The sequence below is a fragment of the Leopardus geoffroyi genome, chromosome A1 (assembly GCF_018350155.1).
Source record: "Leopardus geoffroyi isolate Oge1 chromosome A1, O.geoffroyi_Oge1_pat1.0, whole genome shotgun sequence".
NCBI classification, from domain to species: domain Eukaryota; kingdom Metazoa; phylum Chordata; class Mammalia; order Carnivora; family Felidae; genus Leopardus; species Leopardus geoffroyi.
The window spans coordinates 130,954,043-130,980,309 of record NC_059326.1 but is presented as its reverse complement, the minus strand read 5'-3'; positions in this window follow the sequence as shown (position 1 = coordinate 130,980,309).

Sequence of the window (26,267 nt, the reverse complement as noted above, 5' to 3'; positions counted from 1 at the left end):
CACCCAGGCACCCCATGAAAATCCGATTTTTAAATATGAAGGAAAACCTCCATGATATCCTAGAAGGAAAGATCATTTAAGGGAGAAGGATGAGTGGGTGAGAATACGACTCAATTTACTTCTAACTTCTATTCCTGAAAGAACCTAAAATAGCAGAAACCAAGTATAGTCTAAGTTATGAGCCTCAAGAAAAAGTATATTCTATAATATACAACATACAATATAAGATATAACATCTTGTTTATTATATAATGTCTTGTTTATTATATAATATAATAATAAAATAAATACATAATAAAGTATGTAATTTTTATCCAAATAAAAAATTTGTAAGTGTTTATGCAAGAGGGAAAAAACTTACCTAGAAAGGCAATCAGCGATCAGTCACCTAAAATGAAAGCAAAAATCAATAACACCCTTGCAGTGCAATCGTGTTTTTAAGTCCCCAAATACCCTTACCAGCACCCATCTCTATCCCTACTAAGTGGCTTTACCTAATATTTCCTTCCTTTGAAAACATTATGAAGCCAACACTCTTAAAGACATAGTGAACCAAATGGGAATTAAAAACCAAAAGTAAATGAAGAATGGGAACCACATGATAGAAAAATAACTGGGGGTGAATGCGGACAAACAGGCATTGAGTTTATTCACTCTGCAGATTTAATTGAGTGCCTTTTACTTGAGAACCACTGTTTTAAAAACAGACAATGCCACAAATTACAAAAGACAAAGCTTCTGTGTCAGAAAAGAGATATTAAATACACTGTCAGGAGACTCTGTTTTAATGCCCTTGGGTAGGGGATACCTACATGGTACCAAGAAAACTTTAATACCTATAAAGGACATTTCAAAGTGATACAAAGGTGATGATTAAACTCGCCTTTGCTTTCTGGTTTTCTTTCAAAAAATGTTGAGTTTATTTTGAGAGAGAGAGTAAGCAGAGGAGGGCCAGAGAGAGAGGGACAGAGAGAATTCCAAATAGGCTCCGCCAGCACAGAGCCCGATGCAGGGCTCAAAGTCACTGCGAGTTCATGATCTGAGCTGAAACCCACATGCCCCTGCCTTCTGATTTTCTTTTTAAGACTTTTTATGGCTTGTCTTTAGAGGGAAGACCTACCAGAAGCTGCAGCAATTCCAATTTGGAATCCATTGTTTGCCCACAGGTTTACAAGGGTCAAAAACTCTGAATATAGTCTCATTTCCTGACCAAGTTTATTTCTTAGGAGATATAAAACGGTCAGTGTAGTATTTTATAGGCCTCATGAATGAGTGGGGTAGAGAGAAAGTCGGGAAGTCTTAGGATCAGCTGAATAGTCAGGAGTGATGTTCACGTGGTCATTTTTGGAAGTAGTTGAAATACTTAAAAGGCTGTACATTCTAGGTGATTGCTCTTGGGAAATTACTTAACCTCTCACATGTTAAATTTTATTTAAATTTTCTTTGATTTTTTTAACTTACAGTAAGTGGGGCAGAGGGACAGAGGGAGACAGAATCTTTTATTTATTTTTTTAATTTTAATTTATCTGCTTTTGAGAGAGAGAACAAGACTGCAGGAAGGGTAGCGACAGAGAGAGATTCCCAAGCAGGCCGTGTGCTCAGCACATAACCTGACGCCATCGAACTCATGAACCGTGAGATCGTGACCTGAGCTGAAATCCAGAGTCATAATTTCAGCTGAGCCATCCAGGTGCTCCTAACCTCTCGTATTTGTCATTTAATTTCCAGACAGAAGAAAAGATTACATGTGATAGTATAAGTATAATTGTTGGGATTATTTCTGTGTCATGAGTGTCCACATTGTATTTAAACTGTCCTTGTTCGTAACCAGTGTCAACTCTTGATCTGATGGGTACAGAATTTCCTTGCCCAAATTGTGTTCGGTCTTTTGTGGTTGCTTTTTGTAGCAAGAGAGATACATAGATAAAACTACATATGGAAAACCATTTTCATAATCAGGGAAAAAGGAATAAATAACCAGAATAAAATACCCAACCTAACAATTATTTTTTAATTTAGAGAGAGTGAGCAGAGTAGAGGGACAGAAGGAGGGAGAATCTTTTTTTTTTTTTTTTAATATTTGTTTGTCTATTTTTGAGAGAGAGAGAGTGTAAGCAAGGTAGGGACAGAGAGAGATTCCTAAGCAGGCTCCGTGCTGTCAGCACAGAGCCCAATGTGGAGGTTGAACTCATGATCCGTGAGATCGTGACGCGAGCTGAAATCAAGAGTCAGATGTTCAACTGAGCCATCCAGGTACTCCTAACATCTCATATTTGTCATTTACTTTATAGACAGAGGAAAAGATTACATGTGATAATATATGTATAATTGTTGGGATTATTTCTGTAACATGAGCATCCACATTTTTTTTAAACTGTCCTTGTTCGTAACCAGTGTCAACTCTTGATCTGATGGGTACAGAATTTCCTTGCCCAAATTGTGTTCTGCCTTTTGTGGTTGTAGATAAAACTACTTATGGAAAACCATTTTCAAAATCAATTAGGGAAGAAGGAATAAATAACCAGAATAAAATACACAACCAAACTTGGTATTTACTGTTTGGAGAAAATTTACTCCTGTTGACGATTTGTACTAACTGATGAGTGCTTACCAATTAGTGAGAAGACTTATGTTAAGTTTTTCTGAGTTTTTATAATTGGGTAATTAACATGGTAGTTAAATATAAGTTGCTTTTTGTAGGAATGAATGCAATGAATTTTTTCTTGAAGGATTCTATGGCATGGATGTGGATTTTTTTTCCCCCCAGAGCAATCAAGTTCTGGGCAACTTGCTGTGTTCTCTGGAAGTTTTTATATTTCTGGTGTTAAACTGAAATTTAAAAGGATACGTGCATTTTTTTCTCCCAAAAAAGCACCTTCATGTTTAAGATTCTAGTGTCTGGTGGAAAAACATGGTTATAGTTTAATCTTGTTTCACTCAAAATAAGAAAGAATAATTAAATCTAGGACTTAGGAGTACAATTATTTTCATGCTGTTTTAAGTTCATTTGCTTTGGAATGGAAAAGAGGTCTGATTGACATGATGGGTTTGTTTCCAAATGCATTTTTTCCTGACCTGGGTGAATAAAGATTTTTCATTTCCATGTGTTTCAAAGTAGACACTGAAACTAACTTTACCCTATTGATTGTGATGAAGATACATCTTAAAAATAGTTTTTTTTAAAGAGCCTGTGACCTAGAGTATAAGAACTCTGTAAGTATGTATGTGGTGATATTTACTGGAGATCATGCCTATGATTTGCTTATCTTCTGTCCTTTTATTTTGTAGAAATAGTATGTCTAGTCAGAATACCACAAAGCAGCCAGAGATGTTCAGAAGTGAATCCTTCCTTGAGAACATGAGTTGGCAATTCATGGTCCACAGGCCAAATCTGGACAGGTGTTTGGTTTGTTTACATAGTGCTTTCGGCTGCTTTGGTACTTCAGAGGCAGAATCCAGTGGCTATGAAAGAGATGGCACGGCCTCTAAAGCCTAAAACGTGTACTATCTTGCTCTTGACAGGAAAAAGTTTGCTGGTGTCTTCCTGAGACCCTCCTCCAGCTAGGGCAGAAGTTGAAATGAATAGTAATGAGGGATGCCTGGGTGGCGCAGTCGGTTAAGCATCCGACTTCAGCCAGGTCACGATCTCGCGGTCCGTGAGTTCGAGCCCCGCGTCGGGCTCTGGGCTGATGGCTCAGAGCCTGGAGCCTGTTTCCGATTCTGTGTCTCCCTCTCTCTCTGCCCCTCCCCCGTTCATGCTCTGTCTCTCTCTGTCCCCCCAAAAATAAATAAACGTTGAAATGAATAGTAATGAAAAGCATTGTCAGAGTGGGAAAGGCAGTGGGAAGAGAAGTTCAGGGCCCACATCACCTTCTGACCTCTGATCTCTCAAAGAGATGTACACACAACAGAAGGATGCTGGGGAAAAGAATAAGCCACATGGGGGGCCTTGAGGACGAGGTGTGAGGCCAGGAAGATTCTAACACCTGCTTTTCTATCTCCAGACATTGGCAGCTCTCCCTGGGCCTCCTATTTTTGCTAGGGTGATGACTGATGAGCACTCAGGATGGACTCAACTGGGTTCAACTTTAGAACAGGTAAGACCTACCTCAGTTCAAAGGCTTGAGCATCTCCGTTACCATCCTGAATCATTTTTGGCTCGATGTAGTCTGGGTCTCCTCCTTCTCTGTTTCATCTTTGGTTAGTCCCAGGTCCTCCCTTTCTCTGTACACACTCCTGTGTGACATCATACCCGTGGGTAGCTTTATCTACCGCTTATGTGTTGCTCACTCTCAAGGCTGTACTGTTCTTCATCCAGTCTAAGTGCAGTAGGCTGCATTACTCTTCTCCCCTAAGTAAGGTCTCCATCCCTGTCCCACTGACTTTGGCCAAAGGAATGTGAGTAGGTGTGATACATGCCATGTCTGAGTGGAAACTTTAAAATTATTAGTGTGATTTGGGTTGGCTGCTCATGCTGGTGCTTTGTACCACAAAAGTAGCATGTTTCAGAAGGGATCATTTGTTCTGCCGGTGTTCTGGAGAAGAGCTTTAGCCCATCTTGTAATATATCTGACAACTGAATGTTTATTGTTGTGGGCCACTGGAACTTTATGGGGTGATAGACAACAGAGCTGGAAAATTAGCAAAACTTTGGCTCGACGGTTTTTCTTAGATGATTTTCAGATGTGTCAAAGTCATAATTCCCCAGATTGAACTGACCCTACTTGAGGTCAACCACAAACTGTTTCGTCCTTCAGTGTTGCGTATCTTGGTGAAAGTGACCTTCACCATACAATTTCCCAGCCAAAATAGTTACTCTGTGTTTTACGTTTCATGATCAACAGTAAGGTATTTTTTAGATGTTGTTAAAAAAAAAAAAAAAACTAAATGGAATAAATTTGAAGGTCTAATTGACTTGATTAAATCATGCATCAGCAGGATTCTACTTACCAAGTAGAGAGGAACTACTTGGAGCAAAAAAAAAAAAAAAAAAAAAAAAATGTTTAAAGGTAGAAGGCATTAAAAAAGAATGGAGTTTATTGGCAAGAAGTACTTTGTTTATCCAAGGTTGCACTCCTAAAGGAAACAGAAATGGTTTACTAGGAAACTTCTTAGTATTCGCCAGGAAATTCCAGGTTGACTGGTTAAAGGTTACATTCCTGGTGGGTTGAAAATGCAGTTTGGTTAAGTATTAGGTCTTGGTTTACTGTTTGGACCCTAAACCTAAGGGATGGCACTTTGGGCCTGTAGTTTTCTTTTCAACGACATCTCCATTGTTACAGGATCACTACTAGGCACCAAGGATAGTGCCAAATAAAAAAAGACAAAGTTGCTAATTTCAGAGTACTGTGCATTTGTGGAGGCAAAGAGTAAAATTTTCCATGTACATATTTTAGGAACATATACAGGAAGATGTTGTATGAACTGTATAAAAATGAAGAAAATGCCAAATGCTAGAAAATGCATGGGTTAATGGGAAACCTATATGTAGGGACCTTGGGTCAATCCATGACTCGCATGAGGTCAAAACCTTTCAAGTCTGGTTGCCTTCCTGACACCTCCATTACTGTTTGTTTCTTTGGGTCATGTCATTTTTAACTAAAATTACTGCAAGACTCCCCCTCACTTGAATTTCTTCCAACCCATTTCCTGTGTCGCTATGGATGACTTAGCTAAACCATCAATCCTGTGACATCATTTCTATGATGAAATGGCTTCCCCTTTCCTTCCTGCTATTGGGCAAACAGTAGAGATCTTTGTGACCTCCAGTTTGATCTTGGTCCATATCCTCCTCCACTGTGCTTTAATCCTGATGAACCGGTAACAGTTTTCTGGACAGACGTGACTGTCAGACACTTAAGTCATTTTGAACAAGAGAAGTCGGGAACATGCCTATCCAGTTCTTCACATGGTGAGTCCTTTAACTCATCTTTGATTATATAGATCACATGTCGTTTCCACTCACCATCTATATGTAGCTGTACACAGAAACTTCAGTCCTTGTCCTTTGTCCCAGTTCTGCCAAAGTTGAGTTGGGGGTGACTGTCTCATAGGCTTCTGCTGTATCCTAGGTCTACCTCTATTCATGACACTGATCAGATGGGATAATGTTGTCTACAGGTGTTTGGATCTTCTGGGCATTTTACTGTTCTCTTAGGCTCTTTCCCTTTCTCTGCCATCTTCCTTACATAACCTCTACACATAAGCAGTCACTACAAACTGTTCTTTGAAAGCCACCCTGAAGTCCTGGTGGATTTCACTTAGGTAAAAGGGGCAGAAGTGGGTGAGGATAGATGAACATGAACGAAGGTCTTAAATTCCAGACCATTTTATATTCAATTATACCAACACTTCTAAAAAGCCATAGCTACAGTAATCTTTGAGATCATTCAGAGCCACTTTCGGATGCTGCTTGTAAAGGACATAGCTCCCATGTGAAGTATGAATCTGGTGTTAAGGTGGTAGATGGTCTGTTAGCCAAAATCTTTTATGAAGATAATACCCAAATATGTCATTTAAAAAGATAACCGGTATTATTAAATATATTATGGAAATGGATCCCTTAATATATTTGTGACAAACATAAGAATTAAAAATTTGGAAAGTACTTTGACTAATGAGAACATGTGTGACTTTCTGTTCGGTAACTTTATTTTCAGAAAATGACCTTACATAAAATGATCAGTAACTGTATTAGTGCTAAACACTAAAAGATAGATTACTCCAATCCTATAATTACTGAGACTGTTAATAACAATGATAATAGCAAACATCCCCTGTACGTTGTCCGATATTGGAGATCAAAAGAAATTCTGTATTAACATTATTCGTTAGAGTATATTAATGACAGGTAGATCAGTACCTACTACTATAGGTATTTGGCATACAGTTGCCCTGTTCTCAAATCAGTGAATGAGAGACAAGGTATTTTAAAAGGTATCTAGAATATTTTATTATGTAGCCAGAGGTAGAGAACCACTGACTAGTGGACTGTTCTCTGAAGCTGCACTGTCAGGATATCACAGCACAGTTAAGATGATGTTGGTATCCTTGGGTAGCTCTATTTATAGATATTTAAAAAGTATTATTACTAGTTTGGGGGCCATTAAGATAGGATGTTTTTACAGTGGTGTTATGATACCATGTTGTAACCACTCAATACTCAGAAGACCAGTGAGTAGAATTCTGTGTTGCTCTAATCCTGTAATTACTCAGAGAATATCATTAATAACTATAGCAAACATAAATTGAACACTTACTCTTTGCTCAGCACTGTTCTAAGGTAATACATGGGTTGTCTCATGTAGGTCATCTAATGACCTAATTTTCCAGATGTAGCAACTGAGACATAGGAACTTGAGATAGTTCATCCAAGATAAAGCCTATTAAAGAGATGGGGCGAAGATTCACATATAGTCTAGATCCAGAACCTGTGGTGTTAATAACAATTCTAATTACCTTCAGAAGAAACTTCTCTTAGAGTAGAAGTTGCCCTTGTTCACTCATGAGTGATAACAAGAAGGCTAAAGGATCCTGGGAAGAGCCCATTTAGAAGATGCATATTACTGGTGCAACTATAGGTCCACTCTTGTGTTTGTTTTCTTCCATGTTAGAAAACACAGTTTTGAGTTTCTGTAGGTCTCAAGACAGGCCACATAGGGAACTTGCCTTTATCCTAAGATGACATTAATTTTGGTTGTGGTACCACCCCATTCAGTCCTACTGCAAAGCAGTAGATAAGAATAAAGGCACAAATAAATGACACTTATTGTGTACCAGGCACTGGGACAGGTACATGTATATACGCTTTCTGTATCATACCATACCATTTTATTATCTGTGTATATCTCCCCTTCAATTTTTGGTGAAATGTATTTTTCACTGAGTTTTCAGAAAAAGATGAAGAAGGTTATAAATCTGCAACAAAAATAGTGTGTGGGAACCATTTGTTAATGAGCTAGTTCTAACAAACATCTGTATGTTGGAAAGGTAGAAGGACCAGTGAAGACTGACCGAGCAATGTGGGGTAAGCTCTAGGGAAGACAGCTGATTTACAGACAAGAGAGAAGTAGAGATAAGGACATATTCTTACCTCTTCGCCTTTCTATGGTGTATCCAGAAGAGCCGTTCATGAGCATGGGTGGGGAGAAGGGAAAGAAGACTTCTTCTGTTAGGGAATAGAACAAATACACCATTAAAAAAAAAGTCATTACTTTGAGTGATGGTGCCCCCAAGTATAGCGCTTTACATTCTGCAATAGGTGATTGGAGACCCTGAAGTGTCAGCACAGACCTGCTGCTCTGAAAAGTGAGTTTACCAACTGATGACATATACAGTGCTATTACAAATTGTCCAATGGAGATGGAGAAAAATAGTCATTGCTCGCTATTAGATGAAATCTTGAAATAAGAAGGAAAATGAAAAAATAAAAACTGAACCTGAAAGAAAGAACCTTCAAGGAACAGAGATGAGGATGTCCCCCTTCTGAGAAGGGTAGATTAACAGGTGGCAGATCGTTGCTTCCATGAGCAACCAGAACAACCCAATACAATGAAAATTTTACCTATTTGAAGGCATCAGAGAGGTAATGAAGTAATAACTAGAGACACCAAAATTCTAGAACAGAAGAGCTAAGAAGTGCCCTGATAGTCCATAGCTAGCATTTTTCTGGGATCATTGTTGACTCTGGGCAGTAGTCTGTGAATCCACATTCATAAATCAGACTTGAGAGACCTAAAAAATAAGACGAATCTTTTCTAAGCTACTAACAAAATCTCAAGCTGCATGGCAAGAGAATGGTACTGGTGGTGGCAGGATTGTGGGTGATAGATGTGAGATCCATCAATCACTGACAGGACCAAAAACAATTAAAAATGGTTATCATGGGGGTGTCTGGGTGGCTCAGGTCATGATCTCACAGTTCATGGATTCCAGTACTGCATCAGGCTCTGCACTGACAGTGTGGAACCTGCTTGGGATTCTCTGACTTTTTCCCACTTGCGCTCTCTGTCTCTGTCTCTGTCTCTGTCTCTGTCTCTCAACAAACAAACATAAAAACATAAAAAAAAGAAAGAAAATGGTTATCGTGGAAAAGAAAAATCTCAATGAACAGAAAACTTGGACAGACTTAAGTTAATTTGAAAGCTTAAGCATAAAAATAAATATTGAACACACACAAACCTACAAAATAACAAGTCCATTTGTACAAGAAGTTTTTGCAACTTTTAAGTAAATCAATCCATAGGATATGTGATAGAAACAGAAAAATAATGAAACTGGCCCAGTTCAATTAGTATGGCTTCTGTACTTTGGAGGCCAATGCCAGTTTAGGATAAGAGGAGAAAAAATGACGTATTCCTCACTTATAAACTTAGATGCAAATATCCTAGTCAGAATTAACTAAAACAATTTAATAAAATGCTGTGCTATATAGATTTTAGTCCAAGGATGCTATGATAATAATCTTTTCATGTAATTTTCTACATTAAGGAGGGGGAGGGAAACTATGGTGGACTTTAGTCCCACCTTGCCAAGGAAAATGATGGTTTATTCACATTACTCCAACAGAATTACCAATAGTGCCTTCTTTAACAGTCAAAACTGTCTTGGTTTGGATGATAGAATAAATGTTCACCCTAAGAAAAACTATGTGATTATCTAAATTGTTGCACTAAAAGCATCTCATGAATTTTAACAGTCCTTCCTAGTTAAAACTTAGCAGAGAGTAGACAATCTGACAATCTTATGTGTAATAAAGACAGACAGATTCTAGTTAAATTCCGCAGCCAAACACAAATTAGCTATACTAGCAATATTGACAAGTGTTGGTAAAATTGAGGCTGGAATTAAAATACATATAGACACTAAAAAGGGAGGAAAAATGACTCTGATTTGCTTCATAAGATTGTTTAGTGGGAAATTCTAAGGCTTGCTACAATTAGCGCTGATAAAAGCATTCAGTAGGTTTGTGGAAAAAAGGTCAATGTTGAAAATCATTTGTACTGGTGTGTTTCAGTGACAATTATCTATGGAGGCTCCAAGTCCCTGTTCCAGTCTCTCTTACTGTGATGTTACCTCATTGGTCCTGGTTCAAGGAAACAGACTTGGGAGTGACAGAGCTGGAGTGATGAGTGCAGGAGGCAATGTCCTCAAGGTTGGTTGGTTTTGTGAGGCTAGTGACATCCTGTTCTTTGGCAGTTTGCTACGAATCAGGTTCTGTGGTCAGCCCCTAGTGTTACAGCTCCTTTGTGAAGAGTGGCTCCAGCAGTGACAGAACTTGTCCTGTACGGGAGCTTGGTTCTCTGGCCCTCCTGCAAATTCTACAAGCTACCTAGTACTTTTGTAGAAATTTTTTTCTGATAGAACAGTCTAGAGTGGATTTTGTTTTCCACAAATAAGATCCTTATCAAATACAGGTAACCAGCCATAAGTTGAACAGAAGGTGCATAAGACTTAGTCAACTGATGAACCTTAGACGACCTAAATAAATTGGGAGACCTTGCTTATTCATGTATAAAGGTTATGCACTTCTTGTCAAAGGCACAGTAGGTGTTGTTATTGTTGTTTTTACAGATATATCTTGACAAAGCAATTTAAAAAATGAGTTTGGATTAGTGAAATGCCAAAGTAGCACAGACACCTAGAAAGAATAAAGCGAGGAGTGCCTGGGTGGCTCAGTCGGTTAAGTGTTCGACTTCTGCTCAGGTCACGATCTCATGGTTTGTGGGTTCGAGCCCCCAGTCAGGTTCTGTGCTGACCAGTCTGAGCCTTGAGCCTGCTTAGGATTCTGTGCCTCCTTCTCTCTCTACCCCTCCCCTGCTTGTGCTCTTTTTTTCAAAAATGAACAAACATTAAAAAAAAAAGAATAAAGTGAGAGGTGGGCAGGATATTAATAGATATCAAGATATCCCTTAAGCCTATTAATTCCTGTAGTATAGTATTAGTGCCAGGACAGATAATTGACTAAGGTTGTCAAGATTTTGGATAGGAGTTTAGTTTTACACAATTATTGTGTGATGTCATGTGGAGTTAAATATGTATAAATGTAAAAAAAAAAATACAACCCAGCTATTCCACTAATTCTACTTGTATTTTCACCTGAATGCTCAAAGAGAAATCTCTAATCATGTTTGTTAGAGAAGTTACAGCAACATGTTAATACTTGGTAAAACCAAAGATGTTGGCGGTAAGTGGTTGTCTGTTATGTTTTCAGTTGGAATTATTTGAAGTTTTAAGTGAGTGGTTGCCTCTTAAAAGTGGAGCTGGACTCCTAACTGGAGAGAACAAACTGATGGTTCTCTCCAAGGGGAGGTGAGTGAGGGGATAGGGGAAATAGGTGATGCACATTAAGGAGTACACATGTGATGAGCACTGGGTGATGGTGTACTGAAATATTACATCACTATATTATCCATCTGAAACTCGTATTACACTGTATGTTAACTAACTGGAATTGGTTTAAGTTTTTACTGAAACAAAAACCAAATCGAAGAAAGATGGGTCTGGGCTGGGGGAGCCAGGGTATGAAAGATAACTTTCATTGTGGTATCGACACTTCTGTTTCATTTTTTTCCAAATATGTCCTTAGATTACTTTAGTACACTACTAAAATCTTTATAATTGCCATTTCTTCCCTCTTTCCTTCATACATTTTCATCGTTTTTCAAGAAATGAACTAAATGACACTTGACCAAGGGCTACCTTGGTCGGCTGCTTATGTGTGATAAATGACTTTATAAAAAGCATCCTTTTTTCCAACTTTATTGAGATATAACTGACAGGTAATAGTGTCTTCATTTAAGGTACATAACATGATTAAGTTAGATAACTTACCAGTGTAAGTTAACATTCATTACTTCACATAGTTAAAATGCTTTTTTGTGATGAAAATTACTTTATCTACTGTTTTAGTAAATTTGAAGCACACAATATAGTTTTTTAAATGATAGCATGGGTACCTACAGTATGAGCTACTGAGAAATACAGTGCATTTTCAGTGAAGGAGAGGCCCTAGGCCTCCATAGCACAATCTATAGCACATTGTTGTTTCTTAAATTAGAAATTACTACTTATGTTAAAAGAGAAGAAAAGAACTAATCTATGGTCAATGTTTATTTTAGGTGTAATTTTTAGCTCTAGGTGGAGCTATGACTGCAACAATTATTAAAATTCAAAAGTTGACTGAGAGACTGAACAAAGTACCTATGACTTATGTGGGCAAAATAGCTAATAAATGAGAAGAAATTTGTCTCCACGTTGGGACCAGCTTGTTTGTTCTACAACAATTAAGCAAAAATCCAGTTAAATGAAGGTAGTCTGACACACCTTTTTAACAGAGATAAGAAGGTAGCAAAGTCACAGCTGGAATTTATCATGGAGGTTAAGACTATGGGCTCCACCTCTGGCTTCTCCCTGTACTGGCTACGTTTGGTGATGAGAAAGCCTCAAGATCGTGTCTCAAGGATTAAATTGAATAATGGGCATAAAGTACTGTGCAAAATGTGCTGACCTGTTCCATTTGTGAAAAACGATCTTTGAAAAGAAGACAAACATGTTGAACACGGACTCAACTCGTGAGCTCTACCATGTTAACTTTTTGTTCTGTAAGGCCTAAATGGTTTAAGAACTCTGACACCATGCTCTCCCCACTTAGCTCAGCTTTCTCTTTTCATTTTAGAAGCACATAAGAAATTGCTTATGAGAGATGGATTTGGTAAGGGCCACCTGACTATTCTCAGAATCAGATTCTGAATGGTCTTTTGCTTTCAAGTGAATCCTCTTTGTTTCTCTCTTTCTCAAACTCAGAGCAAGTAGAATGGACGGGGAGCATTTTTCTCCCCCTCTCCATGTGATACTCTCTGGTATAGAAACTTGAAACTGAAGGTGATTAATTGCATTCGTGTTGAGCATCCCTTGTGTTATTAGGACCTTTTTCCAGTGAGGAGTGGGTGACAGTCATTCACATATCTTGAGGCACTTAACCAAGGACCTGCCTTCTGGAGCTGGCCATGGTCCCAAAGCAAAGCGAGCAGAAGAGCAAGCACAGTTTTGCAGTCTGTTTTCTGTTTCAAAGCAACAAGTTGAAAGTTGTTTCAGGATAGTGGCTCACCAAGAGTTTGATTCACTACTGTGGCACTTACTGGTCACGAGGATTGGACCATTTGCTCTGCCTCATTTTTCTCCTATCTTGTGGGAAAATTGAGATTTTGCTTCTTTCTTTTGTTGTGTAGTTTTAATAAGTTAATATATGGAGAGGCAGGATGCCGTGGGGATTTAGATGTGTGCTTCATGTGACTTAATGTGTATGTGTATATGTGTGCGTGTATGTGTGTGTGTATGTATGTGTGTATATATGTATGTATGTATATATATGTATATACATATGTATATACATATATACATATATGTATGTATATATACATATATGTATGTATACATATATATATATATGTATATATGTATATACATACACACACATCTATCTATCTATCTATCTATCTTTCCATCCCATGGGGATTTTGTACAAATTAAGATCTTGAACCAGTAGATCTGGGGTGGGACCTGAAGTTCTACCTTTGTAACAAGCTCCCATGGGTGTGTGGAAGCTGCCATTCCACAAACACATTTTGAGTAGCAGGGAGGTTAAATTGAATTCTGGTTCTGCTTCTTGGTAACTGTGCGATTGTAAACAAATTACTCACTTTCTCTGTGCCTCAGTCATTTCGTTAAAAAGGAGATAACAGTGCCTACCTCATTAGGTTTTTTGAGGATAAAATTAAGATTTGTAAAGAGTTTGGAGTAGTTATCAAATCACATGGTGGGCACCCAAGACGCATTAGCTAGTGTTATTAGCTTTTATTAATTGAATGATGTGAGGTATCATCGTATGACCACATTTAAACAAAGAATATATTTATCAGAGCAGAGACAAGTTCAAGTTAATTGAAGCATTGTTCAAGAAGATTATAAGCTGACTTATATACCCTGACTACTCAGTGTATTTATATAGTGCTTTTATTAAAGAGCAGGCATAATTGTAAGTGCTTTAAATGTATTAATATACTAAAGAGAAAAGAGTGAGGGCTTTGGCACTATATACTGCCCACCGCATCAGACCCTGTAGTCCAGGAGGTAAATGTTTTTATTATCCTATGCTTTGCACGTATGAGCAAATGAAAATGTGTTGTTGAAATAACATAATCGATTAGATCTAAATCAGCATTTGCAAGCATCAGTCTAGTTTCATAGTCCATGATGTTAACTATGTTAATTTTGGTTTGATTCTATTTATCATTGTCCCTTAGTCTTAACGATCTTGGTTTTGATTCCACATTTATATACAAATTATCGGATTAATATTTAGATCCACCCATGGAGATAAAATAAACTTATCAGGCCAAGTTGAGTGTTCTTAGTGTTTTTTTGGTTAGTTTTACACATAATGGCAGCTATACTTCTGCCTTGAGAAATACACATCGAACTTCTTAGGCATTTTTAACGTATATTCATTTTTGAATAATGACCTATCTTGTAGGGAGCTATGAACATTGGCTTTTGGGTGCTACCAGGCATAGGGCCAAATCCTGAATGTGTTGAGTTGTCAAGTAATGAGGTCTACCAGGAAATAAAGGCAAAGAGCTTCTCCTGCTGATGGCTTGAATATGCCTTTCTATCCAGTCTCCAGAAACATCACTAGTGATGGGCTTCCAAGGACCTCCTGCCAACCATTAAACTGGTTGAAATTCAGTTTTTCCAGGCTAGACTGAAGCAAAAGTTCCAAGGTAGGAAAGGTCAACAGAGGCAAAGCTTTTGAAAGCCATGTGAAGTGAAGAAATGAAACTGCTCTGAAGACTTACTTTTTAAAAATGGATATGATTTCCTATTGCAGTCTTTTATTAGAGATAATAGCACTTGTTTGAGGAAGTCTTGAAGGGTTTACAGTACTTTTTTTCAGTAGGCATTAAAAATCAATCACCTGTCACAATACTTGGGTTACCGTATTTAACATAGGGTATTCATAACTGGGTCCACTGTCAAGAACTTTGAGGTATAAATCCTGATGGGCAGAAATTGACCGAGAGCAAGGGTCACTCTAGTGCATTCTGTTATCCTGACTTAGACTTTGATTTCAAATGTGTATTTCATTTCCCTTTGGATCAGGCCTGACTGCATGCAAACCTCAGAGGATATCTTTTATCCATTTAGTTTAAAATCTCCAGCTGACAGGCAATCTGAAGAGCCTACTCTTTCTCCTTTCTCTCTATTGGACCTAGCATTTTAACTTCAGGAGGGAAAAATATATAAAAAGAAGCAAGGTTGTTCTTCTAGATCATCTGTAACCCCTTAATCTCCTTTCCAGGAGGGACCCACAAACCACAGAAGATGTCCTTGGGAATTGTATTCACTTTGTATTGCTGTTTACCAAATGACTACAAACTTAGCTTTAAAAAACACCTATTTGTTAGCTTAGACTTCTAGAATAAAAGTCTGGCCACAGTTTGACTTGGTTCTCTTCTCAGAGCCTCAGAGTTTACAGTCAAAATATCAGTTAGGCTTGGTTCTTGTCTGGAAGCTTGTGGCGGCTGGGGGAGGACTCTTTCCCCAGCTCATTTGTAGCTGCCAGAATTCAGTTCCTTGAAACTGTGGAACTGATGCTCCTTGTTTTGTGTGTGTGTTGTGGGGGGGATAGTTGGGGATGTTTGGTGGCTAGGGGGTTCTCTAAGCTCCCAGGTGCTGTCCACATCACTTGATATTTGGTCCTCTCCTTCATGCCTTGGGTTGTTGCAAGAGTTTTGAGTCTTTTGCCAACAGTTACTTGGGCCCAAGTTCTCCTTCCTTTAGAAAGAAAGCATATGGACAGGGCAATGTTCATGACAACCTTAACTACATTGAATAATCCATGTTTTGTAAATTGTCCTATTTTGTGTTCCAAAAAAATGTTTCTTCGTGGAATGTTTATTAAATGTCACAGTAAACTTGAACACCGTGGACAAATGGCTCTAAGAGGATATAATCTACGGAACCAGGCTATTTCTGTCACAAACTTGACAACCTAGGCCTCTCTGAATTTGCAGTATGAGCTTGCATTTTTGAAAAATGGCAACTCTGTCCTTACCTAAACTTCATGTGCTGTCCCTTTGGGCTGTGTTAGGACTAATTATTCTTCACGGCTGTATTATTGTTTGATGCCTCTATCAAGCAACGTTAATTGAGTTTGAGCTCATCATCCGTTCTTCATTTTTATGTTGATTTGGTGACAGTGAGTTACACATCTGAATTTTAGTTTTAGAAAACATTCAGTGAAAGGTTTTGCCTAGATTTTGACAAGATCTAATGTGGCACAGCTGCCAATCATATGTACTTTAGTTCTTGATAGTTCTTTTCTCTCGAGAATGAGCAAATGGAGGAGACTGATGACGGGGTTATTACCAGGTGACAGTTACCTGCTGATGAAATCGTCTAGCATGCTGAGGGATGCCAAGTATTGTCTGACCTTTCTGCAACTCAACTGTCTAATGATTCTTAGTATAAATCCCTTGACTACTTCAATGGGATATTTAAATCCTACACACAGACTTTCAGGGCATCTGTCAATGTGATCATGAATAATCATGAAGAGTCTATTTCTAGCACAAGTGGGTGTGGCAGAGGCCAATGAAATGGAGTGTACCAAGTGTTCAACTTTGTTGTCCGTACTCCACATGTTGACAGACACTTGTCGGAAAGGACAGTGCTTGAAGCTGTTTGATGTTTTGCAGGGGACAGTTACGCATGTTGATCTTCTGTCTGGACTTGAAGTTTTTCTTAGGAAAATGAAGATGAAGTATAAAAAAATCAAATTAATGAACAATGAGCAATAGACTATAAGTGATTTAAAAAACACAACGTTTCAGTACGAGTGTGGGCAGTAAACGTCCATGGGCATTTCCAAGGTCTTTTTGGCTTTGCTTTAGGCAATTTCACAGCATTTTATCTCACAGTCAGAACTATACACTTAGTGCAGTCATTTATTTAATATGTATCTCTAATGATAGACTGATAGCTCCATGAGGTGTATCTCTTATTCACCATTATATCCATTCCAGCAACCAGTGTTGGGTAATAGCAAGTGATGAACAAATATATTTTATTTGTATATAATATGTTTGTTTGTTTGTATGTTTAAATGTATGTTAAAAGTTAAATGGACATATGACAGATGAATAGTTGATTAAATATAGTAAGATCAAACATAACCTGTGAAATATAAGTTAAAGTAAATATTTATTGCATTGGCGAAGGTAAAAAATGAACTACCATACATGTATCAAGGCTATAGTGAAAAAAAATAGCATTCTCTTTCCCTCTGGGTCAATGTCAACAAATAATTTGAGCATAACTTAGTGGATAAGGACTCGGTGATGAACAAAACAGTCTTTTCACAAGAAATATATTGCAAAATGCTAGGAAGAGCAATCAGGCCATTTTGTATCAAAAACAAAAAAAATAATTGTATGAGAGACTCATAATTGTAATTAGAGATTTTCCCCATAATCCTGATAATATGAATATTCATATTAAAAGCTCAAAACATGGGCAACAATCATAAATCTAAGGAAAAGATAATAGGTACATTACCACAAACCTACGTGATGAAACCCTTTTTACGTGCATATTTGAAGAATATTTAAGTACATGGGAAATTGTTGAAGATATATTTAGCAAGAAAATTAAGTGGATCCCAATGTAATATATATGTATTAAATATATATGACAGGAAGGATAAATATGTATATAACTATATGCATTATGATTATTATATACATAATATGATACTGTTCCAGAGTTTTAGGAAGACTATAGGTGATTTTTAACTTTCGAAATTTAAAAAATTTTTGTTTTAAGTTTATTTAATTAGAGGGAGCAAGTGCAACCAGGGAGGGGCAGAAAGAGAGGGAGAGAATCCCAAGCAGTCTCCGTGCTGTCAGCACTGAGCCCAACAGGGGCATCAGTCCCATGAACTGTGAGATCATGACCTGAGCTGAAATCAGGAGTTTGACACTTAACAGACTTAGCCACCCGGGCATAGAATCCCAGGAACGTAGGAAAGTAACAGCCAGAAGCTTAAAAAGCTGAGCAGAACTAGCAGCAGCCGCTTGGTCTCAGAATTTGTAATAAAAATACTACTAAGTTAGGAGGACTTAGAGGAATACGCTGCCATAATAGAACCTAAACCTAAGAAAGGGATCTACCAGGGATTTTATTGCACACTAGATCATAACTCAATACTTCACAGAAGAATTATCTATACAGGTTATCTATAACAAATAGAATTTTTTGTGCACCTACCATGACAGTAAAGTAACTAAAAATAGACCCAGTGATGAGTGATAGGCTAGAGGTAGTCTATGCAAAATATGTTAAAAATAAAACACAGCAAAAGGTACACATAATGGGTAAATAAAATAGAAATTTAAAAATATATGAATACAAGGGGTACCTGGTGACTCAGTTGGTTAAGTGGCCGACTTTGGCTCAGGTCATGATCTTGCCATTTGTGAGTTTGAGCCCTGCATCAGGTTCTGTGCTGATAGCTCAGAGCCTGGAGCCTGCTTCAGATTCTCTGCCTCCCTCTCTCTCTGCCCCTCACCAGCTCATACCCTCTTTTCCTCCTTCCCTCCTTCCCTCTCTCTCCCTCTCTCTCTCTCTCTCTGTTTTTTTTTCTCTCTCTCTCTCTGAAAAATAAACATTTAAAAATTTCATATGAATACTATTAGAGTAAACTAAAAATTCTAGAACTGAAATATATAGTACCACAAATCAAGAAATTCATACTATGATGTTAAGAGTACATTGAACACAAGAGAAGAAAGAGTGGACTTGAAAATTAATCAAGAGAAGTTATCCAGACTGAAGCACAGAGAGAGTAAAATACTGACAAGCAATAAACAGCCTCAGAGACCTATGTGGCAGTATGAAGAGGAATAACATTTTGTCATTGTAGTCTTACTATGATAGAGACAACATGGCACTGGAAAAGAAATCATAACAATAATTTATTTCCCCACATTTGATTTGAAAAATACTCTAGTTTGGGGCACCTATTTTGCTGAGTCAGTCAAGCAACAGACTTCGCATCAGATCACGATCTCTCAGTTGGTGGTTTCTGTGCTGACAGCTTAGATTCTGTGCCTCCCTCACTCACCTTCTCTGTCTCTCAAAAAGGAAGAAACATTAAAAAAAAATTAAAAAATACTCTTGCTCAAGGAAACTTAGGAAAACTTAAGGAGAAGAAATCAAAAGAAAATCACAAATAGGTTGAGTTGAGTAAAATTTCTGAATTCTAAGAGGAAAGAGAAAATCTTAAAAGCAGCCAGAGGAAAGAAAGCCACACACACACACACACACACACACACACACACACACACACACACACACACACACAAAGATAGAGCAAAGCAACTCTCAGAATGATAGCTGCCTTTGTGAAAGAAAGAATGAAAGATAGAAATGACAGGATTGCATATTTGAACTGTTGGGTAGAGGGACTGTCAACCAGCAAATGTATTTCTAGTGAAAAATTCCTTCAAAAAATAAGATGAAGTCAAAACAGTTTAAGATACATGAAAGCTGAAAGCATTTGTTAGCCCCAAACCCAGTGTAGAAAACTTTACTTCATTAAAGTTTACTACATTTCAGTGTAGAAAAATTAACTTCATTAATCATGATAATGATTAATGAAGTTCTTTAGATCAGATGGAAAAGAATATCTGTAAAAAGTAATGAAGAATTCATAAAGTAAATATGTGCGTAAACATAAATATATGAAAATAAATGGCATAAAGAACAGTAAGTGGATTAGATAAAACAGAAAGGTAAGGGTTACCTTTCATTATAGTGTCGTTAAGATTTTGTATTGCACCTGTAGTGGTATAATATTAATTCTAAGTAGATTGTGAGAAATTATGAAGCATCCCAAAACCTAATACAATGAGGTATAGCTGAAAGTTAGAATTCCCTATTAAAAAAATCTGATGAAACACTTCCCTGTCCCCACTCTCCAAGCTCACTTCCCAACCCTCAATCCAAAGCCACAGAAGGAGAAATAAAGAAACAAAGAAGAGACAGGTAAAATGGGAAGAAAAACAATATAGCAGCATGGTATATTTAAACATATTAATGTAAATAGCTGCATTAAATGAAAATGAATTATAATTCAAATAAAAGGCAGATAGAGTCCAATTGGATATAAAAGAAACACACAACGATGTGAAATTTATAAGAGATTGGCTTTAAGTATAAATGCAGACAGGTGAAAAGTAAAAGGATGGACAAAGATGTACCATACAAACACTAAGCTTAGGAAAGATGGGTGACAATGTTAGGATCAGACGAAAGAGACATGATGTAGAAGGGTATTACAAGAGAGAAAGTGTGTCATTCTATAATGATAAAGGGGTCAGTTCAGAATATATTTGCTATCTAATAACAGCTCCACAATAGAAGTAATAAAAATGGACAAATCTAAAATTAGGCTTGGAGACTTTAATTTCCTCCTGTTAGTAACTGACAGAACATGGAAGGAGAAAAATGAATAAGGGTATAGAAGATTTGAACAGCACTATCACCCAGTTTTATCTAACTGCAATGCTTACAAAACTATATTCAAAAACTTGTTTTCAAGTGCACGTGGCCTTTCTCAGCTAGATCAATAGAATAAGTTTTAATTTTTTTAAATTATAGTTGATGTAAAATGCTATGTTAGTTTCACATGTACAACATAGTGACAGAAATAAACATAAGGGAGAATAAATCTTTTCAAAATAGTGTCTTTGTTTTTGGGGGGTTAATACCCAGAGTTGGAATTACTGGATCATGTGATAAATGATTTTTTTATTATTTTAGGTTTCCGTACTGTTTTCCATACTGGCTCTACCAATTTACATTTCCACCAACAGTGCGTGACCATTCCTTTTCTTACATCCTTGCCAACGCATGTTATTTCTTTTCGATACTACGCATTCTGCCTGGTGATCTCTCATTGTGGTTTTGATTGGCATTTTCCTGCTGATGAGTGAAGTTGTACAGCTTTGTGTGTGTTTGCTGGCCTTGCCAGAAGGGCTGGAACTGAAGAGGACATAGGCCAGTTGGCCCCAGGATGCTACATTTATTAAAACAAATCTTAATGAGGGGCGCCTGGGTGGCGCAGTCGGTTAAGCATCCGACTTCAGCCTGGTCACGATCTCGCGGTCCATGAGTTCCAGCCCCGCGTCAGGCTCTGGGCTGATGGCTCAGAGCCTGGAGCCTGTTTCCGATTCTGTGTTTCCCTCTCTCTCTGCCCCTCCCCCGTTCATGCTCTGTCTCTCTCTGTCCCAAAAATAAATAAACGTTGGAAAAAAAAAAAAAAACAACAAATCTTAATGAACTTCAAAGTACTAAAATCATAAAAGTTTCAATGTCAACTATGCAATTACATTAGAAATCAGTGAAAGTAAGACATTTATTTTAAGTATAGCTAAATACTTGAAAATTAGGTAGCACACTTAGAAATACCAAATGGATCAAGAAATCACAGTGTAACTAGAAAATATTTTTAACTGATAATGAAATTAAAACTTCCCAGTTTTGGGATACATCTTAAGGAATAATGAAGGGGAAATTAATAGCTTTCAGTACTTATGTAAAAAAGAGGATAAATTTCTTCTTAAGACTAAAGGGTAAGAAGCAATGTAAACCAAAATAAGCCAGGGGTGCCTGGGTGGCTCAGTCTACTGTCAGATTTTAGCTCAGGTCACCCTTTGGGATTTGTGAGTTCAAACCCCATGTTGGGCTCTGCGCTGACAGTGCAGAGCCTGCTTGGGATTCTCTGTCTGTCCCTCTCTCTCTGCCCCTCCCCTGCTCTGTTGCTCTCTTAAAAATAAAAAACTAAAAACTAAAAGAAAAAAAAAGAAAACAAAAAAAAAAAAAAACCCCAGATTACATCAAAGAAAGGAAATAACAAATTAAGAAAAACTAATATGAACAAAAGTTGTTACAGTGAAATGTTGATAAAATAGATAATCCACACCAAAATAAAAAAAAAAAAGCCCCACAAAAGATTAAGAAATACACAGGTCACCAAATGTCAGGAATTAAGGGATCTCCATGATCTATTATATTGAAACATGATGAGGGTATTTTGAACAACTTTATGCCAATAAATTTAAAATCTTAGGTCATGTGTACAAATTACATGAAAAAAAAAAAACCCATCAAAATAGTAGAGGAAGAGACAGCATACACAAAAGGCCATTTATTTCTCTAATTAATATTTACATTTTCCTACAAGGGGGCCTGGGTGGCTTAATCGATTAAGCATCTGACTCTTGATTTCAACTCAAGTCATGATCTCATGGTTTGTGATTTCGAGTCACGCATAGGGCTCTGTGCTGACAGTGTGGAGCCTCCTTGGGATTTTCTCTCTCTTCCTCTGTCTCTCCAAAATCAATAAACTTAAATTTTTTTACCCATAAACCTCAGGACCAGATGCCCTCCCTGGTAAATTCAATCAAATAGGTAAAGAAAATACCAATCGTACGTAAACTCTTTTGTGAAATTAAGAGAATATTTCCCAACTTGTTTTGTTAAACTGGCATGACATTGATACCAACGTCTGATCAGGACATCACAGATGAAAATTATAGACTGACATTTTTCATTAACCTAGACATGATAATCCATAGCAATATTCTTTTTTTTTTTTTAATTTTTTTTTTCAACGTTTATTTATTTTTGGGACAGAGAGAGACAGAGCATGAACGGGGGAGGGGCAGAGAGAGAGGGAGACACAGAATCGGAAACAGGCTCCAGGCTCTGAGCCATCAGCCCAGAGCCTGACGCGGGGCTCGAACTCACGGACCGCGAGATCGTGACCTGGCTGAAGTCGGACGCTTAACCGACTGCGCCACCCAGGCGCCCCCATAGCAATATTCTTTTAAAAAGTTAATGCACTAGAACCAGTTGAAGGTTATCCAAAGAATGCGAGATTGATTTGACATTTCATAATCGGTGCAAAAGACTTACAGCTGATGTCATACTTACTGGTAATACTGGGTGTTTTCTCACTACAGTCAAGAATAAGACCAAGGTGTCTTCTCTAATGACTTTGACTTAAAATTGTAGTATAAGGCAATCCACATACACACGTACTTTGCGTACCATGTGTCTATTCATATGAAAAGTGCTAATGTCATGATTCATCAGGTTAAAGCAAGTTAAAATAGCAGAACATTTGATGGATGATTTAGAGTTTCAAGTGGACATTTTGCAGATACAGTCTCTTTAAGATAATTTCAGTTCTGCTTTTCAGACATTACAACTTGTTCAGTTTATGAAATCTAAATGGAAAACTTTTTTCATCTTTGAAAATTGGAATATTTTCTTATCTAAGATTCTTTGCAACATTCTTTATGTATTTTTAATATTGAAAGAGGTAAAGAATTTCAATGTATTTTGTCAGATGGACCTCTTTGAGTTTCAGAACTTTATTCCTTTCATCATCTTGGTTTCCTACTGAAAAATATCCAATTCCTATATTGCTTTCTTATGACTTCTTGGAGCTTTGTTAAAGAAATGTCCAAAGATTTCTAATTTTTCTTTCCAACAATATATAAGCAAACAGGTCAACAATGCCTGCTATTAACCTCTTCTTAACAGGAAAAGAAAATCCATTATAAATTTCTGCAGCATTGCAGGTAAGTAAAGCGTGGGGGAAATATATCTTCTCTAAGTTCCAAATTTATTGGGTAGAGCATCTTGAACACAAAAGAAACAAATTAGCAGTACTAAGCAGGAGCCAGTAGAGCATACTTGGAAGACTTGTCTACAACCTTGGCTTTCATATGGGGCACAGTTATTAATTAATTCAGGAAGAATCTTGCCCAATGCAAGACACAGACTAACATCACCATTCAGGAAAAACTTAACACATACACCCCAATAAAGCCATAAGTACATTTAAAGAAAGAAAGCAAAATTGACGCTCAGGAATTTCTGAACAATTTCTCTGCCTTCAGCTTTTCAGTCTCAGGGAAAATGTAATTCTTTACAAGTTTAAACCAAGGTAAATGGAGCATTTTACTCAGCATTCTGGAGAAGCATGTAAGAGTTCTTAAAAATGCTCCATTTGTCAGAAATCACTAACACTCTAAGTAGAGAAGTTTTGTTTTTTTTTTTTTTTTTGGATCACTGCTATATCTCTAAACCCAATTTTATGCTGTATTGTAAGATAGAGTTACCTTGTCTCCTATGTAGCTCCCTCAGAGGTTTTAAGAAAAAATAGTTTTCTATTCTATTTACCTTATACTCTTGCTTATTGGAATGTTAGCTTTTAGTTGTCTGTGTTCCCTTTAGTTTTTATTAATTTTGTAACCTTGTGGGAAAACTTTGCCTGCCACCAAAATTAAGGACTAAGATAGGACATTGTGTGAATTGTAGTCTCATTGTAATTTCCTTAGTTGAGATTCAACAGTGGACCTTCAGGTCATTTTGAAATGTGTTCTTCAAATTTAATTTCCTTTACTTGTGATAGCAGCATAAAACTAAGATACCCAGTTAAGTAATGTCATTTTATTAGTACACTTTATATATTTTTTCTTTGCAGGTATTTTGAGGTACTTTGCAGTGTTGTGAAATGTGGGTATCTTGAGTGCAGCCTGAGGACTTAGGTAGATAGGAAAAGCAGTGGTTTCTCAAGGGTAGCAGAGTGATGGAATCCTGGACTGAGCCTGACTTTAGTGATGGTTTTAGTATTTTTTTTCTGCAGTGCAAAAATGCAGTGCAGTGTGATAGATCTATCCTGACTAAAACTTATGAATTTATTTTAATCCCGAAATACATCAGTGCCATTATTTTTACCGTGTCAACAGTGAATTATTGTATTTGGAACTTCAGAACAAAGGTATTCTATGTGCAAATATATTTGAGTTACTTCTGAACCTCTAATTAAAAATGAAGTAAAATGGTTTTTCTGAAAAGTTCTGGAATCCATAATAGTCATCTTTGAATCAATGATCATGCTATTACTAGAATTCTTGAATTAAGAAAAGTGTTTCTTCCTCTCACCAACGGAAACAAAATATTTCAGCAATGTGGTCATGACAGCTGATGCACATTTTGCTTTTCAATCCAAAAGGCTCTTCCTTTTAACGTAGTTTGCTGGATATTTATTTGTTAGAGCATAAGGAATTAGATCCCTGAAACACGTGGAAGAAGAGTTAAGGCAACACAACCCGCCTTGTCCTTGATGTCTTTGAAGCAAGGATTATTTAGAACCAAACCGAAAGCCATGGTATTTTTGCCTAGTGACCACTTACCTTTGTCTGGTTTCGTTTTTAAATCAGGTTACTCTTCAGATGATGGCATGTTCCCGATGAAGTTGAAGTTGAGCCATCTCTTTGATATAGGTCAGATGACAGAGACATAGCAAACCACTTATTACTGCCTTAGACTGTATGTTATATACTCTGTAAGTCACCAGACAGGAAATCTAATTTCCTAATAATACTTGTGACCCAGCATTACATATTTGATATTTAGCAACTCTGCTTTACCTGATAGGAATTTCCAGGATTGTATTCAGATTCTTTGTTGATTCAGGTCCAGTGAGGAAACTCAATAGTAACAGATTTCTGTTGCCTGTATCTGGAGACAAACTTAGAATTCATTAGATTGTAGAGTACAAAACAACAAAGACGAATTTATTCACATTTCGTTTATCCTCAGTGTGAACGTTTAAGTGAGATAACTTGTGAAGGAACATGCGGCCCCTGGACAAACGTCAGGTTAGTGCAGTTTCATGTAGACTCTTAATGAAGTGGATGCCTTTAACCTGCAGAATCAGACCTGAGCGCCACTATATTGTTTTTCCAAATGAATGAGGGGTTTCCCGCTAAAAGAGAGGTTGGACTTTGTTTTGCTTTAGGAGGTAGAAACACACACAATGGTGGAAGCTGTTGGGATGCTGAGTTTAGCTTAATTTAATATTAAAAAATATCTGCATCATTAGAGGTAGAATATACGTCTGCATGGGAAAGCAGTGACTCTCTATTATTGGCTGCTCTGCCAGGGATGTTGGCAAAAAGACTTGATCTGGCAGGAATTTTCATTTGTCACTTTTACAGTTCATACAGACACTTGTTCTTTAACATTTACCCTTGGGATTAACAGCACCATGCTCTCTCTAATCTCTCATTTTCCTTTTGTTTACCATGGGATAATGCACAGAGTGGAGAGTGTGGAAGCTTAAGTTG